Source organism: Ixodes scapularis, unplaced genomic scaffold (assembly GCF_016920785.2).
Source record: "Ixodes scapularis isolate PalLabHiFi unplaced genomic scaffold, ASM1692078v2 PGA_scaffold0__279_contigs__length_252992795, whole genome shotgun sequence".
Classification (NCBI taxonomy): domain Eukaryota; kingdom Metazoa; phylum Arthropoda; class Arachnida; order Ixodida; family Ixodidae; genus Ixodes; species Ixodes scapularis.
The window spans coordinates 180,730,879-180,747,618 of NW_024609835.1; the positions used below are offsets into that span (position 1 = coordinate 180,730,879).

Genomic DNA, 16,740 nt, shown 5'->3' on the forward strand with positions numbered 1-16,740 from the left:
AAACGCTTGCTAGAGTTTCCACTTTAGGTTTGTACGAACCATCTATATGTGTATAGTTTGCCTTTTAGTTTGTGTGTATTTGCTTATTGTATGCGAGTTGTTTTTGGCGTGTTTTCTACCCTTTTATTTTTATGCTGTGTACCCACCCCTTATGTAATACCCGCAAGGGGGTCCTTAAGGTATCTAAATAAATAAATAAATAGGTTGATGGTTACAGATGGTTGCTCGGCAGTAACGACGAGAAGTTGCTTGAACGTGTAAACCGTTAGGATTTTGTTCAAAACAATTTGCAAATTATGGTGTCGTGGTCGCTTCGTAACAGTTTTTCTTTACACTGTCCTCTGCAGAAGACCCGGAGCTCAATGCGAGGCGAGACAACGTGTTCCTTCTGCGGTACATCCGCGTAAGGAAATACAATATCCAAGCAGCACTGGCGACTCTCAAGTATTATTACAAGAACCATGCGGCATACCCTTGCATCTACGATAATTTCCTACCTTCAAACGCCAAGCCTGCTTCCAGACGTATATTTATGGTGCTGCCAAATCCAGATGTTCACGGACGGCGAGTCCTGTTGATTCGAACAGGTGAGAAACGAATAAATCATTTATACTGGCTTGGATTACCCCATGTTCTTTAACGCTATACGGTCAGGGGTGAGAGAGACAATTGTTGCTCACAGGTTCCGGGAAAAAGTAACTTGGACATTGTGCATGATTTTACAGCCAGACTGGCCGGTACAGTGAGTCCAGTCCAGAGTGTCGAACCGGAACCGAACGGAACCGTTATTTTTAGCCGAACCGGAACTGAACGGAACCGAAATTTCCGCCACCATCATGAAACTAAACCGAAAATGAACCTGAAAAAAAAAATTATATGGGTAACCGGTTCTAATCGGTTTACGGCAATTAATTTTTTTTATTATTTATTACAAAATGAATGTCAATTTCGGAATTATTGCAACTCCGGAGTGGCAACTTCGCAACACTGAAGAGAACGGTGCCTTAAAGGGGTAGGGAGACGAAATGTCAGCGCTCATTTTCTAGCTTGAATGTGTTGCATGTCCCACCCTAACCTCAAAAACACCAGTCTTCCGTTGAAATGTACAAAAAAAAACTAATTTTAAAGCTAAATAAACGATCTTTCAATGTGAACCTAGTGGATGCATGCGGAGCCTATTTGGGAGGTAGTCTAGCAACGTTGGGGAATCTGCTACGTAGTCGTGACGTAGCAGAATCCTTCGGAGCAGCGCCGCTCTTTGGCATTTCAACATTTTCCCTCTTAGCTTTCCTCCTCAACTCACAAGTCGCGCATTGTACTAAACGGTCCAAGAAGACGGAAAGGAAGGACTCTTCTCTTTCTCGAACCCTCGTTCGTGCAGCCGGACACAGCCATTCTCCCCCTAGAAGATTAGCCCAAGCCCGTCGCTCAAAACTCGAACAAAAGTTGCTTTCCCCACCCCGTTCAGCCCTAAGCTGACAGTGTTGCGGAAGCTGCGTGCTCCTTGGGCCAGCCACACGCTCGTCACGACTCACCCCACGGGCACTTCGAACGGCTCGGTTGTAACGCGCTGACGCTACTGACACCACCACAACGCTGACAACGCCACCAAGGGCAAAGCTCATAACCACGCTTGCCTTGCTACTCCACGAACGCGGGAAATCTTTTCTTTCTGTTTTTGTTGGCGCCGGATATCCCATGACGCATCGCGCTCTCCGTTCGCTTCTTTTTGAGCGCTTGCTCGAGTGCACCGTTTGGAACAAAAAACATGGCCAATCGTTCAAAATACAAACGTGCGATTATCATTTACGGTTATTACCCGTCATGCTTGACTCACTTCCGAACGAAATCTGAATATTTCAATTTTTGTTTTCCGTACCCCTTTAAAGGGATACTACAACGAAATTTCGGCGCTCATTTTTTGGTCTATATGTGTTCAAAAGAGCAGTATCACATGGAACATACCAATATCTTGTTAAAAAAGTCTCGAAAAGGAATTTTAAAACGAATTAAACGATTAGCAAAGAGCACCTGGTGGATGTCGCTAACACCTCGTTTGTAATGCTCGTCTAGGAACCTTGACAGCTAGTGACGGAGGTTGTCTCGTCTCCGGCCACGACAAGAGAAGGGGGGAAGGAGGAACTCCCCTCGTCCCGAGAATCCCTTTTGTGTGTCGCAGAAGTCGCTTTTGTCCCCCTAGAAGATTATAGAAGATTAACCCGTCACTCAAAATTCGTACAAAAGCAGCCGCTTCGGTGGCTGGAACGACTAGGCCATTCTCTCGACGTCAGCCTCGCCGTAGCTTTGCTCGTCTTGAGACGACCTACGTCACAATTGCGTTTGATGTCACGTGCTCTAAGCTGGGCCTTCTCCGAGCGCTTGCCAGAGTGGGCCGTTTATAACGAAAAATACAGACATCAGAATCAAAATACAAACGTGCGATTGTCATTTACGGATATTGTGGATCATGTTCAACCTATTTTTGAACACGACGGGAATATTTCAAATTTCGTTGAAGTATCCCTTTAAAGGAGAAAGCCACCGTTAACATTCCCACCAAGTACTGCGCCCGAACCCATGACCCGGATTTGCCGACCAGCTGTCGCATCCCCCAGACAGCTCCTAATGAGGGCCTCTGAAGCATGGGAGTCCATGAGTTGCGAGGACATCCAACCTTGTCGATGAGCAGACAGTAATCACACATTACATCCGCGGGATCGTCTCGCGTCGTAAAAAGTACCGATAAAATGGCACTTAATCGACACTATCAGTGACGTCTTCGCCATACAAGATTTGAAAGCGATGCCGGAATCGCAAGAGGCACGCTAGCTTCTTATATTCTTTTGAAGTGTTAGTGTCATACGCAACCAGAACATCCGATAGACGTATGTTTTATATAAAAAAAAGATCTTTAAATACTCAAGTTAAGTCTGTAATTGTCGACAGTGAAGAGCGGTTTGCCATTTGTGACTAGTATTAATAACATGAAGTATAGAATAACATACGTGTGGCGTGAGCCTCTTTTGAACTTCCCGCTTCCTATAAGCGAGGCACGCACGCGCGTGCCGTGGGGCCCGTGACTTGTGCAGGGCTACGAGGGAATACACATTCTTTTTGGTTTGCCGTGACACGGAGTCAGTCGCATTTCTTTCAGGTGCCACCGAGCACCGATACATGGTGTCAGAAGTGAGATCCCGCCGCCTCTGAAGCTTGGGGCGTCGCCTTGCGGTTGCGAACCGCACCGAGTCATGGATCGGGCAAACGTCGCCACCGGCACGGCCACTCGATTTGGACAGGGGGGATCGAGTGGCCGTGCCACCGGACTCGCCCTCAGGCCGCCTGAACCCTTCCACTTTGGGAACGCTTCGGAGTGGCCGGCGTGGATCGCCGAGTTTGACGATTTCCGTCACGCAACCGGACTGGTCGCACAGAACAAGGAAACCGAGGTACGAACGCTTCTCTACGTCATCGGTCGCCAGGCTAGGCAAATTTTCAACACCTTCGGGCTATCTGACGTCGACGCCAAAAAGTACTACGACACCGTGAAAGCGAAATTTGACGGTCACTTCATTCAGGTCAGGAACGTAGTATACGAGTCTGCATGTTTTAACAGACGGGAGTATAGGCTCACTGAAACAGTGGACCAATACGTAACCGTGCTCCACAACATTGCGGACCGATGCGACTACGGAAGCCGTGACCGCCCGATTCGTGACCGCTTCGTTCTTGGGCTGCGAGACAAGTGACTCTCGGAAGCTCTTCAATTAGACGCTGCGCTCACTCTAACTTCCGCGCTTGCCAAGGCTCGACAGAAAGAGTCTGTTACAAGCAGCAGCAGCTGTTGAGAGAGACTGAAGCGCAACCGCTTGTCAAGACTGAAGACGCCGACTTGGACGCAGTGGCGAAATGCTCGCCATCTAAGCCTCGCAGCGCTCCATCTTCTTCGAATGTGAAGCGGAACCTCACAAGCAAAACAACCAAGCTCCACGTGCGGTTATTGCGGAGGATCGCGTCACGCTCGTTCTGAGTGCCCTGCGTGAGCCGAAAAGTGCGCTCGATGCAAGACCAAGGTACATTACGTACGTGTCTGCAAGAAGAGGCCTGGAGGAACCAAAGGCATTTCCTCAGTGGAACAGAATTTAACACCGACGGTTTTCCTCGGCGCCGTCGGGGAGTTCGGTAGACGTCCAGACGCCAAGTTCGCGACGATAACCGTGAACAGCGTTTCACTGACTGCAAAGATCGACACCGGTGCAGAGGTCTCAGCGGTCCCAGATACATTTTTGGCCTGCGCTCAGCAGAAGGGGTCCTTTCGGGGCCCAGTGGACATGCCGTGAAGGTGTTGGGGAAGTTTGACGCTGTCATGAGATGGGAAGACAAGACCACAAGGCAAGAGGTTTACGTCGTACAGCAACTTCGCACTGCCCCTTCTTGGATTGCCTGCCATACAGAACTTAGGGCTCGTCAAGTTTCTCTGCAGCACCGAGCGCCTCGAGAAGCGCTTTGCTCGACTCTTCAGCGGCCTTGGGACACTTCCAGGAGAGTACACCATCCGACTAGGCCCAGCGGCGGTGCCTTCCTCGCTGAGCGTCGCACGTCGCGTGCCCATCCCTCTGAGAGATGCTGTCGTTCAAGAACTCAGAAAGATGGTGGATGTGGGCGTCATTCGCCCAGTTGAAGGTCCAACCGACTGGTGTGCACTCTTAGAAAAAAGGGTATGGATAGTCCTCCCTTAGGGGAGGAACGGTCTTGTAACCTATGTTCCTTTAGAAAGGGAGAAACTTTCGTCCCTGAAGCAGGGGAGCAAAGTTCCTCCGTCGATTGCATCTTAATATGGCGGCCCCGAATCGAGCAAATCGAGCCCAATAAGGCTTGACGAGGACGCTACGTCTCTTGTACGGGACGAGAGGAGCAGCAAATAAAAGCATAACACGAGCTTTCCGCGAACTGTGTTTATTTCCGAAGCCAGATTCCCGCCACAGGCGTTTCGAAAGCAGTTACTCAGTCTTCTCGTCGACAGCACTGCGATGTTAAACGGAGACAACCGATACCCAGTTACTTCGCGCACTTTGCGTCTTACCTTGGGTGTTCCTCGAGTCACAATTCCTTCGTCAACCGCACATCACGGAGAAGGGCAAACTCAATCCGCGAACCAAAAGCCGCTCTCGAAAGAACGAACTCGAAGCCGCTGTTTATCGCGTAGCGTGAAAGGTTGAATCGCTAGCCACCAGGTGGCGGGGTCGCGGGGTCAAGCAGAGTAATTGCAAGTAGCTAGGCTAGGTGGCGCTAAGTACCGCCCCATTCATGTTCTACAAAAAATAATTTGCTCTTACCAGGCCACTACTGCGCTTCAGAGCCGCTCTCCGGCGCTTGGGGATCCTCACTATAGACAATTGCAAGCATGGCGCCGCAAGTGGTGTCCCATGCGTGCAAGCGCGTGCAACGCTCGGGTGAACTAGAGCACTATATAGCTCCTACGGAGCAGAGTAGCGCAATCCTTTGAACCCCGTGTTTTGCCGACAACATGGCCGACAGAGCGGCTCGGCGCGAGTCACGTGGTACTCAGGGTTCCAGGAGGCGGCCCGCCCTATGGGAGAATACATGGAGATCGACATAACACGGCTGATTAAAAAACTAACGGCGAGTTCACATTTTTCAAAACTAGCCTGTCGTAAAGTTAGTAAAGCGCTAAACACTTTATCAAAGTTTTAATAATATCGGATGCGTGTGCAAATTTTGAGAAGGCAATTTCCAAGGCAATGGCGTTTGAAGCAGACGATTTTTGCTCGCAGCGGAGATGGGCTTTTCGGGTTGGCCGGAGCGGGTCACGTGAAGGGTGTGACGTCGCCGTGTCGTCTGCTGCATGATGCCGCTCAGGCAATTTTTAAAAAAAAGTTACTTCCTTGTATGGCACAAAACTTATTGCATATTATTCTAAAATGTTTCATTATTATGTCAAAAATGATTTCCATTCCGCACATCCCCACAAAACTGAAGAAACAACGATTTTCTCACGTTCTCCATGCATTTCTGACCGCAGTTGGAACCTCCGGGCATTCGCCGCTAGTCGCCGAGAGACGGCGTTCTAGATTGCGCTACTCTGCTCCGAAGGAGCTATATGGTGCTCTAGGGTGAACGTAGCTTCGGCAAGCTCGTAATCGCACGGGCGTGCCTGCTCGAGCAGAGACATGGCGGCGGCCAGTCGCCCAGCTTGCAATCGTCTATACACACATTACGCTCATTACAAGCATCAGGTGAACATACATTGAGCACATACACGGCACACACAAATATCAATACAACGGAGCACAACACTAACCCGAACACTACACCCGTTCTCTGCGTTTCCGTCTTTTATACTGGTCGTTTTGAACGTACGGAACTTTTCGGTGACTCCCTAAGCAATAAAATATATTCCCAGCATGTTGATTTTTTTCCAGCAATGCCATACTCCTGAGAGTATTTTAAATGGCTCAGGGGATGAATCTCTTATTAAAAAGTAAACGCTCGATCATGCCGTAATTATTTGAAAGCCAATAAATCAACCGCTCCAATGCGGTTCGAAGCCATGAGTTTGTTTCCCCACACGGCACGTCGTAGCCTGTATTTCTATTGGTTTTTCTATTTGTGCGGTTCGCGCAAAGCTGCATTTGCCGTCTTAAATTAATCTCTGTAGAGTGGATATTCACTCAGCTGGAAGTGATGCTTCACGGGCTGAGAAATCGCTTTTCGATCAACTTGAATGCAGTCAAAGCTGCGACTAGTGGCAGGTACGGAGCTACGCCGTGGCGAGCTCGAAAACTTCTAGCGCTCATCCCAGCGCGCCACTTGGAGGGCAGTTTCTCCAGGAACCGTAGTATATTTAATCAGCAAAATAAAGGGCAGCTTTTTTTTTTCCGATTTTACCTACTATTTTTTTTTAATGCTAAAACTAAACACAGTAAATATACGTACTTTCCGTCACGATTTCGTACTGTTGTCCTTTCCCCAGAGCGCAATCGCTGTCGGGGACGAGACAACCGACAGTCACATTGGCCACTGTACGATAGGAGCTTACCGTTCAGACCAGCGTTCCAACATGACTATTGAGGAGTTTCAGCGAATATAGGGGGCGCTCCGATCGATCCAACATGGCGGACAAGAGGGGGATAGATTTGCGACGCCCGTAGACCGGTAACGTATAAATAAAACAAAGCGTGTAGTTCTCTGTTTGTTGCCGTGTGCGAGACGATCATCGTTTCAACCAAGACCTACCGTAATGCTACAGATGAAGTCTTCAAGCCAGTTGAAGGCAAGAAATCTTGCCAGAGTCAAGATATGTGTGCAAGTGTTCGACGTGAGCTCTCACTTCTGGTGCAGCTGTCATCAAGTTGAACCGAATGTACGCGGGTCCAAAGAAAGGTACAGTACATATCAACAATGTTCGCGCGTTGAAACTATGACGCGTACTTTATCTAAGACTAAACTTATCGGTCTGCGGCTACAAACATTTTCGTTGACGTTGCTTAGATGATGTAACCATTCAGGCCTCGCATTAAAAGGTGTCGCGAACTCTTCGGTTGTTCTAGTTAATTGAGCAAAAAAGCGGTTGGATAGAAAGTATGACAACTGCAGCATACAAGGGACGATTGAGGTCTTTATCCTGCGTATCGAAACATCGGTATCCTTGGTGTTATCTTGCGATCAGCTGATCGCCGGTCGTCCTGTTTTTACGCGTAATGTAAACAATCCCCGGAAGTGCCAATCTCATTTCTATGTGCTTTTGCACCCCTACAAGCCTCGTTTTGGCTCTTGTGGAAAGCTTTATTGTAATAGCAATAGTCTCATCGGTCATTCGAGTTGTATGTGCCACGGTGATATCTGCTGACAAACAAGTCTGTATTAAATGCTAGAAGGAGAACGAAGGTAAAGCTTTTTTAACTGTTTTATCTTTACAGAACAGGGCAAAGATTCTAAAACAAGACCAAACTAAGCTGATATTTGAGTGTGCTCAAGAATGAATGCCAAAGGTGCTTATGCTAAGTGGTAGATGTATGCAGTTGATTTTCTGTTTGCCTCTGCATTGTAAATGGAAGATATGTATCAGCAGAAGACACATGTCCTTTTGGAAATGTCTTTTATTAGGGCAAAAATAGGTTTTCATACACAACCGAAGAGTCGCAACACCATTTAATGCGAGGCCTGAATGGTTACATCATCTAAGCAACGTCAACGAAAATGTTTGTAGCCGCAGACCGATAAATTTAGGTTTATATAAGTATGCGTCATAGTTTCAGCCTCAAACACGCAACATTGTTGATATGCACCTTTCTTGATGACAACTGCACCAACGTGAGAGAGCCCACGTCGTCGAACACTTGCACACATATCTTGACTATGGTATAACAAGATTTTTTGTTGAAGTGAAGATCATCTCGCTACGACTAGCTACGACCACCCACCGCAGCGATGCAGGCGTCGAAGGGGCGCAACGCAGTCAGTCGCCGTCACCCGACGCAGCTCGTTTGGCATTCACAGCTTTCCGCCCAGGTGCTTCGTTTGTACTTGGCACCGAGTGTTATTTTCTGTGCTTGTGTGTGCTCCGTGGCTAGATATGGGCCTCAAAAGCTGTTCTTCAGGCTCAATAGCGTTCACCGAAGAACTTCTGAAGAAAATGCCACCCAGGAAAAAAAGCACGAAGACACAACGCACCAGCTTGGCGGACTATGCACTGGGCGCGGAAATCGGGCCCTGCGGATTATACAACAAATACAAACTATCTAAACAAAACAGAAACATTTTAGGCTCAAACTGATTACTGCGGACTATACGCCTGGACACTGGTGCCTGTTATTATGCATTGTACATTCACTGCTGTTTGTTGTGGCTTGAGACTGCCTTCCTGTAATGATGCAGAGGGGTCCACTGGACCTTGAAATAAAGATATTTGAGCACATCTAGATGCAATGCCCCTTGAAGCCAGATGGTCAGGGAAAAGGTGTGCCATTATCTAATTTGCCAACAGCACACCAATGGTCACAATCAAAACTCACCGAGTCAATGGGCAGTTTTTCACCACAACATTTATTGCCGTGTAATCACCAATTTGGTCCATTAAAAACCTTGAGGCTGTAGCCTATAGCACATCTATTCTGGATCTGCAAAGCTTATGCTGTAGACATGCATCATCACATGAGCATGTTTCTTATCAATCTTAAACGTAAAACGCTAGTTATGCAACGAAATTCCCATATCACATTTTTAGCAAATTGAATGGTCCCACCTGTCACACTGTTAGCTTTGGAAGTAAACCAATTCACAATACCACCAGTGGCAAACATCGTGCCAAGCATTAGTGCCGCATGTAGCACAAAAATGTCCTAACTAGGGAAGCAAACTTAATCGATCGTGTTGATCAAAGCACTTAAGTACGGGAGAAATTATCAATCAGAAGGTCACTCGAAAGGGAAGTTTTCTTGCTGAACGAATATGACTTTTTATTGGGCATTCCGCAATGTAAGGCTGAAGACATTCACTCCGTGATCGGTACAGAAGCATTTGCTTAGCAGTCGGTCGTGCGTGCTAAAAACAACAAAAACAAAGGTGGATTAGAAACGCGATAGATTTGCCTTTGCACGAAGTACTTACACTCAAAATCGTGTCAACATAAAGCGACTATGGCCCACCTTGCTAGCACCAATCTTAAAATTTATCCGTGTAGTCGTCGCAGCCGTGCACCAACCGAAAGCGTTGCCGCAAGCCCTTCCGCCGTCAACTTTGAATCGCTGTTGAGTCTGAAGAACTGCTCTATGAGGTCCATATCCAGCCACTGAGCACATACACAAGCACAGGAAATAATACTCGGTTCCAAGTACAAGCGAAGAACCCGGGGCGGAAAGCCCTGAATGCCGAACGATCTGCGTCGGTCGACGGCGGCTGACTGCGTAGTACACAGGTTGCGCTCCTTCGACGCCTGCATCGCTGCGGCGGCTGGTCGTAGCTGGTCGCAGCAGATCGTGTCACCTCTGTTGCTCGTACCGAAACACTAGAGCTGCTAGAGCCGCGTAATATTCTTGCTGCCGAAGTTTATAAGCCTACGTTCGCGGCCAACGCATATACACAAAGCCACCGCCCAGCGAACCTATCCCCCTCGTTCTCTTTCGGCGACCGGCCGCCAGGGCGGTGACACCGTCGCTGAAACTCCTCAATCCGCACGTTGATCGATTGCACGTAATCCCTCAAGTGCTATTAAACTTTTTAATGTAAAGCGGAATGTCAACCTGCGACACCCCGCCCCCTTCGATCACGGCCCGACCAGCGGCATCAATGCCCGACAGTTTACGATCTCATCTTCTTGTTACACCACTGATACGCGAACACACGGTCACATCGGCGATAATTCCAGTCTTCTGTTCAGAACCCACGACACTGCCATCACGATGTTGCAGGCACAAATACAGAACCACGTTGAACGGCGGTTGCACTCGGCATCGGAAAACAGAACCGAACTCGAGACGGAAGGCACCCAGGCAGCCGGCAGCAAAACCTGCCTGTCTTGGACGCAGTTCCTGCGGTTTCCGTAACGTCGAAAACGTCGACACAGTTCCGCGTGGTTTCGCTACCGTAGTTCCGTTATGGTGGCTAGAAGGGGAGGCAGGGGAGGTGTATCGGTCCCGCGGCTCGCTCCGTTGTGCGGAGTGTTACGTTTTCGTATGACGGCGACAGGTGGCGCTCGCAAGCCCAGCCCGATCTGTTTCTCTGGAGACATCGGCGGCTACCGCTGCTCTGCCTGTGTTGAGTCATTCGCCTGGACCTCGTGTTGGTTGGTTCGTGTGCTTCCGTGAGCTACCACTTATTAGCTGAAATGTCTTTCTGTTACCCGTGCCTTTTGCTAGCATGTGAGCGGAATATAGCGAGATAGGAAAGTGGACAGAATGGGGAAGAAGCAGACGCACTGCTTTGCCCCGGTGTGTTTAAGCGGCTATGTTTCGACACAAGCGAAGACACACGTGTCCTTGTTAGGTGTGCCTAAACAAGCAGATCGCTTCGAAGCATGACAGCGCGTCGTTCCGAGAGCCGACAAAGAACTCGACGGCAGGTCAGTCCTCTGTGAACCGCACTTTGACGAACGCTATATCGTAGACTTCCCGCATACAGTGAGGGGGGAGCTCGTTCAGATCCCTCGCGACCGAACTATCCTCACGGACGATGCGGTACCAACAGTTTTTCCCAGTCTGCCGGCGTACTTCTAAAAGCCGCTACCAAAGAAGCGCCGAACAAAGACATCGTCTGAGGGGCTCCCTTTGAAAGCACTGCAGTTCGAGCTGACATTGAAGGGTCAGATTTTGCACAGCAACTAAACGACGCTGATCTGCCGAGCACCAGCACGAGCTTTCTGCGGGGCGTGGAGCTGCAAGGCTGTGCTGCCTGTGCACTACCTAACAATTACCGGGGAAGCCATCTGGTTTCAGGTGCTCCTGAGATTGTTGTGTTCTCAGTGTGCGAGATGGGCGGAGGGACGGCAGGCGCTTGGAGCGGTCGGTGGTGTTTAACACGAACAACGGGATTTGCGCCCTCGTGATCGTTCTGGGTGCAACTTTGAAAACAGTTCAAGTAGAGAGCATACAAGAAGCCGAAGACTTGCTTTGAGAAATACAAGCCATAAAAGCCTGCATGGGACTGGAAGAAGTGCAGGACCTTGATGAACTGCTTTGCTCGAAATGTAAGCACCGGACATTGGGACGCAAAGTATTTAGTTAGAAGTTCACTGGCACTGTTCAGAGCGAGAACAGCAGATGTGCAGTGTAAATATCTGCGCAAGCTGCTGCTCAATTAACTTTCGCGCAAGAGGAGGAGTATCAGGTACCAGGTAACAAGGTCGCACTTCCTTGTCGCCACAAACACTCTAAAAAAAAAAGGGTGTAAAAGGGTGTATTTTTACACCCTTTGTCCCATATAATACACCCCGAAACTTCAATTGGACGTACAGCGCCCTATAGTCGAACAGACGGCCCCAAATTTTACGAGGGGCTTGATAGCCGTGTGGTACAACTTATTAAAATAGCTAATGTACGTTTTACTGTCTACAAAAAATATATTCGGGGTTTTCTTGGCCCTACTATAAAAACTCTGTGTTTTCTTTCTGTGGTCTCTGATACGTACTTTAGCTATATAAAAAGTTCTATCGCACCGTTATCAAGCCCCTCGTAATGTTTGGGGCCGTGTCTGTTCGACTACAGGGCTCAGTACTTCAAAGTGAAGTTTTGGGGTGTATTATATGGGACAAAGGGTGTAACGCTACACCCTTTTACACCCTTTTTTCTTGAGAGAAGAATGCAAGTAGGCAGGACAGCCGGGAAAGAAAAAACAAAACACTTAAAGATCAGGCGTAGGCTGCAAAAGCCGGTATCGAGTTTGTTGCTAGTTGGCATTATTGTATTTCTTTTTAGTTTTCTATGAAATGCGCTCCGACCACTGAAATGTTTACAGTTGTTCTGTTGTCAAGAAACCCTGACTTATGAAGTTATGAGACTGACTGCCGGCTCATGTTTGTGCTGTTGGGGAGATTTTCGCAACCCTGTTTTGAGTTTCGTGCTTATTAAAGTGTTCATGCATTCTTTGGATACATTAAAGTGTGTTACACTGTGCAATTCACGCTGTATTTTTGGTGTGATGTACCAAAGCTATCTATTATATACACAACTTTTTGAAACTTAAAAATAGTATTTTCGAGAAAATTTCTCCCTAAGAATCGATTACCCACACCCAAGAACACGCGAGTCAAATTCAGCTTTCTCGGGTAGCCAATTATTTCGCATTTATTAGGCGTAAGTTCGCTTGTACCACTGGATTATTGGACAACAGTTTAAGTATTGTAGTAAAGAAAATTGAACATTAAACGATGACAAATCAAGTCATTATCGCCCTTTGCTTGTAACACGTGACACTCAATATCTCCGCTCCAATTTTAGTCCACACTGACTCATCAAAAGATAAAGGCAAGCACTTTGGTGGCCCCTGCGGGCAAGGTTCCGTGACCAAACTTACATACTACATGTGTCAAACGAAATTAAAATCTCGGTCCATTATTTCTTGTGATACAAGAAAAACTGTTGCATCGGAAGTAACACCGCAAACTGAACGGATCGAGACAACATGCAGACGACAGCGCGGACACGGAACGGGCTGATCGGGCTGCTGACGACAGCGCCGCTCGCGGCGTCATAACGCAGCGCGACGGCCTTGCCTCCTCCGACCGTCACACCTCCCCTTCTAGCCACCATAGTTCCGTGCCGCGCGAGTCCCGCAATGCGGAGACGGCCATCCACCAGTGTACGTGGCGCTGCTGGCACTGCTCCGGAACTTCGCTGTTTCTAGCGGCTTCGTTTGCTCGTTTGATAAAATTAGTGATAAAAACGTCAATGCAACCGAAATGTTCTGCACGTTTAGACTAGAAGACGGAATTACAGGCAGCCTTCGCTGCCGCTGAAGCTCGATCAGCTCAAAATGGCTGCGGTCCCACGGCGGCCATGACATATGACGCTTTCCGCAAGTTTTCGAAATGCGATTGTGGCGTGTTCAAGCTTTCTAAAATTCTGTGTTATATATCATCTTGTCCTGTACAACATTATCTTTCCTCTGATGTAGGATTTGTTTTCCTAGTGCAAAACGCTAATTCAGTGGGCACCCGCGAACATTGGCCTTTTCGGCAAAACATGGTTTCGTAGTACAGTGGTACAGGGTGCACAATGGGAGCAATTTATTTTTGAAATTTTAGAATGTTATAGAAGAAGAGTGCGTTCATTGTCATTAAGGCCCTTTTTTCGTTTTTCATTTTATTTTGACAGAGATTTACTTTAAAAAATGTACCTCGCGGAAGCACATTCAGTCGCGAATTTTTGGCCGCCTACTCGGTCATTTTATTTGAAACTTTTCACGTGTATTTGCGACTAATGTAGAAAGAGCTACGCTAAATTTCGCTGTAATATGGCCTAAACTTTTCTCGGAATGCTCACGTGAAAAGTGACAAAAACAGTTAATTTTGGCAAACTTCATTTGGTATTACAGTGGTACAGCGCTTAGGTATTGGCATATTTGAATAAAATTGTAGATCCGCAAAGAAAAACATATTCTGCTTTGTCAACAGAGGCCCTTTTTCTAAATTTCACCTTTGAGTTTCCATAAAAAAAGTTTGAATATAGTCGAAATCACGAATTTGTTGATAGTCGAAACCGAGTATTTTGACCCTTTTTGGCAGACATTTAGGCCAATATTTTTAGTATTAAATGGAGATTACTGTTCCATGTCCTGATTATTAGCCCACATTTTCACTAATCGAGCCTATTTATTAAACAAAAATCATAAAACATACAGAAAACACAAATTGGATGTTTGGTTGCGCCCTCTATGTGGCGGTGGCTGAAATGTGACTACGCGAGGTTCAGGAAACTGCCGAGGATGGCGCTGATTCCAGCTGTGGTTGCCAGCTTCGGAAACTGGTTGTACACTTGGCTTCTTCCGTTTCTTGCAAAATAACGTGCTGGAAAACTTGGTCGAAACTCGTGAGGTCCTTTATAACACGGTACTTTCTGCTAATATAGCTTTTAGGAAGAATTTCAGTCGCTTTCATACTGTCAAACGATTTTTTTTTATGCGAGGCTAGACCGGTTCAGTTTGCTAAATAAATTGTTCACGCAATCGATATCGAAGTTTCAAATTACCGAAATGCCAAAATCGCCAGTTCCGCGTAGATACGCAGCGTGACGCACGTGCTTCTGGTGCGTGTGCACGTACGTGTTTGCTGCGTGGTTCTTCGCTTGCTGCGAGTTTTCGCGTATTTATTGTGCACTGCTTACCTCCGTCTGCGCACGCCTCTCATCCTTGTAACGACCCCTGCTCTGTTTGCCTAGAGTGAAGTTTGTGTCTGTCTTTTCGTTCGCTGACTAAGCTCGTGTCGGTGTCCTTCCTACTGGCTGTTGTTCGTGTTTGCGTACCGTGTGTGTCGCTTTGATTACTAGGTCCCCTGCTTATGGGGTGGAGCAAGCGGTGGGCGTCGCGCCAGGGGTGGGTCGTGATTGGGGAAACAGCTTAGCAGCCGACGCCGACTTCGGCGCGTTTCTTCTGCGCACGCGCGTACTGTCATTGATATCGCTACTTCGCGCCGTGACGATGCGCTGATCTACAGGCCGGCCGGCGCTCGCGTGATATCGTTGAAAATTCTCGAGCGTGTATTTACGTTTCGAAAGCCATAATAGAATTAAAGTGGACATTTGGCCGGCAGCCGGTATACCGTGGCTCTGAAAACAGATTGCTAGGAGTGCCCTCTCATTCGCTGGTTCCACGCTGGGTGCGCGCAGTCCGTGCTTCTGGCCGCCCCGGCCGCCCAAATGCGTTTTTCTGATGCTTGTTTTGTTTTCAGTAAACAGACAATAGATTCCTGCTGATATTCTCCTTTATAACCTTCACTCTTGACAACTCTTTAGTGTTGGAAGGAACTTCGTCGAATTTGACGATAATGCATGTGTAAGTACAACTGGAACCTCATAGTTGCAAGAATACTTTTCCTGGATTGTCTGCATTAGAGTACCTCCATGTGCGCTTCGCGCACATGAAGGCTCCCTATAGTCTGCACCTTTCTGATAATATGATCGGTCTCTATAAATTGCACTTCCCCGATTCGGGAGCACGGCCAGCGGTGGTTCTCTGTCGGTCATCGAACCTCACACACGTGAAGCGTTGTCAAAGCTGTGATATACCGGGCGTTTTATTATTATGTTTTTTTTTTTTTTTTTTTTTGCTGAAAGAAATTATATTTTTGGTATTCCCGGGGATAACATTATCGGCTGCGGCGGACGTAAAGGAACGAGCGTAAATTGACAGTTAGTGGCCTATTAAACTAAAATTTGCCATTTGCGAACGCTGGAGAGGGGGCGACCTCCTCTCCCCCGTTCGCTCCGCTGAAGTGGAACAGGGTGGGAGGAGCTCCCACTTCGTTCTTGACCTGCCACCGGCTACAGTTGCGAATTCCACTTGTCATTTTGAAGCGATGACGAGATAGAGCTGAGTCATGTATTGCGTTCTCTGAGATGAAGAACGCAATGCGCGCGGAGTTGCTCCACGTATGCACCAGTCACCAGTAAAAACGACCTGTCCTCCGAGGAGGTCGAGCGAGACGCCGGCGGACATGGGGGTCGGTCACCTCACCGTCACCACCGTCTACCGTGCTTTTAAAAACACGGGGCGCAATGTGTTTCTGCAGTATAACAAAAAATTGAACAAACAAGGTGCAAACTTTCATTTTTTTCCTAAGTGTGGTTTGCAGGGCTGAACCGAATACAAAAACGATACGCCGTGCTGGGATGACGTCGACTAAAACGGTACACGATCATAACAAGAGCACAAATCCTGCCACATTATTTTGCTATACTGTGATAAGAGCATATATATCTTTGTCCGCGATGCAGCAACAGAGACATTATTTCCAAATTAGAGTTCGAAGTTTGCCTTCGATGCTAGCACTGACCAACTCACTTCACTCACAGGGTGAAAACGTGAAACTTTGTATCATTCGGACAGAGATCGAAAAATAACACGCACCGCTTCAACTTGGACACCCCAAAATAATGAACTTTAGTGGATCGCACGCAAAAGCTTCGCGTACGCAATAAAATTGCCGGTCAGAAGTACGGTTGCGCAACCAAAATCAGCATATGAGTCATCAAATTATGAAGAAAAAGCAGGTGTGAGCGTGCCAAAAATATT

At 47.6% G+C, this 16,740-nt stretch overlaps 1 pseudogene; it reads left to right on the forward strand.

Moving 5' to 3' along the window:
- The first annotated feature begins 207 nt into the window (after positions 1-207).
- Positions 208-16,740, forward strand: part of LOC115322939 — a 56,796-nt pseudogene continuing 40,263 nt past the window's right edge.